The 3837-nt window shown below is 40.8% G+C and overlaps 1 long non-coding RNA gene across 1 annotated transcript; it reads left to right on the top strand.

Moving 5' to 3' along the window:
• The first annotated feature begins 1267 nt into the window (after positions 1-1267).
• LOC119497452 lies at positions 1268-3551 on the top strand. The gene is made up of 3 exons (XR_005208926.1): positions 1268-1534; positions 2872-3012; positions 3114-3551. It is a non-coding gene; the product is annotated as an uncharacterized LOC119497452 (long non-coding RNA).
• Positions 3552-3837: the final 286 nt, after the last annotated feature.

Below are 3837 nucleotides of genomic sequence, written 5' to 3' on the forward strand. Positions count from 1 at the left end.
GAGGTCACAAGTGAGTTCAGTGTAAATGTTTTGAAGCTGAAGTACAAAGTCTTGCTTAAAAATAAGAATAAAAAAGCCCCCTTCTAACCAAATCGTAGCAGTAACTGAGGGGACTTTAGGAACACAGAAAATAAAGGTTGTCTTTTTGCACCTACCAGTTTGCATTTCCAACACATTCTCATCCCTACCTGTCACATACTTTGTCATGTCCCTGACTTCACTTTATTTTTGGCAGCAAAGCCACGATAGTTACCCATGGCGTGACTTTAGGTTTAGGCAACAAAACCACTATAGTTAGGTTTAGGAAAGAACTACATGGTTGGGCTTAAAACTACCATGTTTGTACAGTGAAAATGACACTGAACGTTGTGAAGACGGGGACACGAAGGAACAGCCGTGTCTCTTTCACTCTTTAAACTACGTCACCACACTCCCGGCACAATTTCTTGTAGTGTTTAGATGGGTTTACCTTACAGTCATAATGGAACGCCCGGTGCTTTGCAAGCTAGTGACATGAAGCTACAAGCTGACGGCAGACACTTGGCGTGACGCTCTACAAAATCAAAGTTGGGCTGGCCTCAACTTTTTGCAGCGCTCCAATGAAGCAGATAAGCGTCAACAAATCGTAAGTTTTTGTTCTAAAAAAAAAAACAGAAGAAAAATGTATTTTTGTCAATAGCCAGTTCAAAGTGCTATTTAACGACATAACTACATCAACGTTCATTTGAGCAACACTTCAACGGTGACCTGGTGACAATGTAGCTGGTCACGCTTGGCCGTTTTGTTGCTTTGTCGCTCGTAGAGTGAACATATAGCGTTAGCCTCGGAGAGGCCGCACTGCGATGCTTTGACCTAAATGCTAATTTCAGCGTGGCGACATACTCAAAATGAAATGTTAACATGCTGATGTTTAGCAGGTTAATATGTTAGCTAACACTTGGTTATTAGCATTAGTTGAGGCTGATGAATTACTGATTACTGATCATTGCCAATCCAAACCACTCTGCCCATATCACCACTCTGAAAAGAAGTGATAGACATAGAGTGAAGTAAGAAAGATATCCAGTTTTCCACATTGATTTTTCACTACACACTAACGAGTTTACATTTATAATACACTATGGGAAGATCCTGCTCTTTACTCTCCAGCAATGCATTTATCGACCGCAGTGTTTGTTCATCCTGACCGCTGATGGGGAGGAGACAGGCTACAGATTACTGATGTTTGGTATCGCAGTGTATGTCGAAAATTCTTTAATAATCCCTATGTCATTTTTAATGAGATTTCTTCTCCCTCCAGCAGATACATGATGCAGCCATCACAGGCATTTCTGGGACAGCCAATCCTGACTCGTGAGTACAGTCATCTGACCGAGGATGGATAAAGCTGCCGCACACACCGTCAATCATCAGTGGATATAATCATTCCCAACAGGCAGTCAGACATCCGCTGCGGGGGTCTCTCACTGCTGGTATCCTCAGCTTCACATTTACAGTCATGGAGGAAAGTGGACGTCTCTGCACTGAACACTCAGTAAGTGCTGGATGAATCAGTCCTTAATTAAAGTTGTACTAATTAAGACTGTGTTCAAAAGGAGCAGGCCTTTGATAGCATTAAAGTAATCACAAAAGAGCTCACAGAGTGATGTCGTACAGGAGCTGAATGCTGATGGCATCTCAAACTATCCACAGAGGAGTTTTCTCCGTCTAATCCAATTCTAGTAAATTGGTTACAGAGAGACGATTGCATGTTAAGCTTTTATATACTGCTGCTCAATGTGCTGATGTACAGTTATATGTTCCCAGCCATGTGCAAAATGAGATAGTGTTTTAAACGTCATTTGAAAAGTTTAAAAGGAATCAGATTGAAATGTTTGAATTGGGGTTACATTGGTAATTGGCCTCCAATGAACTGTAGGTATAAGGGCTGATATTGATATTGTTATTGATTATATATTTCTCATTCAGCACTTTTTTCGTAAATTCGTAGCTCTGTTGGAATATATCGTTTGGTAATTCAGACAGTAGGTCCGTCATATTATGTGCCGTTGGGCTCGGGTATCCACTCTCTAATGGACCACTAACTACTCGTGTCTAGCGGGTCTTAGTCTTTATGTAAACTCATTATTGCTTTAAATACAAGAATACGGTGTATATCCCAGATTTAAACAGGTGTGGTGGGAAGTCACAATAACGAAAAGCATTTCAGTGGTCTGAGGTTGAAAGAGAAGTTAATGCGGATTTTCCCTTAATTGGGAAGAACTGTATGCCATGAGAAAAAGAAGGATTTAGGCAAAGCACATTTGGTTTAAAATCGGACAGGACAGCCTGATAAAGACGTTGGAGTTCTTGGAGATTTGATTAAGGTTAGCCTAAAAATGCAATGAGCACATGTTGACTGCACCTTACTGGACAATTTCCATATTTCTTTTACGGCCAGGGGGACAAATGGACAACATGTTGCAAAGAAAGGAGTCCAAGTACTCAGCACTCTATGACATTAATGTCGAACTTTCTCTGAAATCATTCTTGAAGCTATTTTGTTTAAAAAGTCCAATTTCTTGGCGGCCCTGATCTGTGAAGAATTATTCTAGACTAAAGCTCTTTTCACCGTCTCTATAATGACCTTCATCAGCAAATGGAACTCGCTCAGGTTTGCTGAAAAGAGGCTGTATGATCAAAAGTTCTTGGAAAAGCTATATAAGTGAAACTACAGTTTAGAGTATTTTATCAGAGATATGTGTTCCCGAGATCAAGAATGAACCTCCACGCTCAATATTTGCTGTGATGATTCTGTTAGTTTTGTTTTTGGTTGTTGGATTTTTTGCTTGCTCTCTTTTCGCCTTCCCCTTTGTATTTTCCTCCTGGCAGGGCATGTGTGTGGCAGGGCGGTGTGGCTGGCTCCACCTTCAGCAGCAGACGAGGCACACCAGGTCCCACTCAAATCATCAACCTCATCATAAAAGCCTGGTCTCCACTCCACTGTGGTGCCAGATAATTCCGCCTCGTTTGGTAGTGCATCACGTGCCTTCCTTCTTAGTGTTTTTCAAGATATTTTTCTAGTGTTCGCTCGTGACCACCTTACTTACCTTGTGTTTTTTTCCTGTGTGCAGATCATCCGGTTTGCCTCGCTGCGTCTCCAGTGACTGAGAATTCCCATGTGCTCAGTCCTCGTGTTCCATTCTCAACTTGCCACGAGCCGGCCAGCTCGCTGCCCTCCTGCTTGCGTTTTCCCTCTTCGTTGGAAAATAAACTGTGTTTAACTTACCTGTGTCAGTCTCTGCTTTGGGGTCCAACATAAAACAAAACCTGACAATTTGCAGTATATACCATCTTACTGTGTGGAATAAAAATGGTCAGAACTAAAAAAATATCAGCACTTAATTTTAGCCGTCAGTACCATGAATCCCAATAAAAATAAAAAATAAAAATCCCAAACAGAATGAATATCAGTTGAACTTGACTTAGAGCCAAGAAGTTTTCTCTGCTGTTCGACAACTCGTAAAGTTCTTGAGCGAAATGTCTGGTAAAATTATCATCCAGGTTTAATCAAAGGCACCTGCATAATGTATGGTATAATTAATTTCTAGGAGCAAACAAAACAATAGAACAAAGACAAACAGCCACACTAAACAAAGTAGGATATTCATTATTTTGTGTGATTCAATTACAAACGGGGACGTCTGTGCATTTGCAGCCTAACAAATTACCTCCCACAGCATAATAAATGCCAGACATAAATCATTTGTCATATTTCATTATGGCACAAATCAGGAATGGATATGCTCTGATTTCCATGCTTTCGCCTGATTACTATTCCCACATTTTGTCTTACTG

This window comes from Sebastes umbrosus, chromosome 11 (assembly GCF_015220745.1).
Source record: "Sebastes umbrosus isolate fSebUmb1 chromosome 11, fSebUmb1.pri, whole genome shotgun sequence".
Classification (NCBI taxonomy): domain Eukaryota; kingdom Metazoa; phylum Chordata; class Actinopteri; order Perciformes; family Sebastidae; genus Sebastes; species Sebastes umbrosus.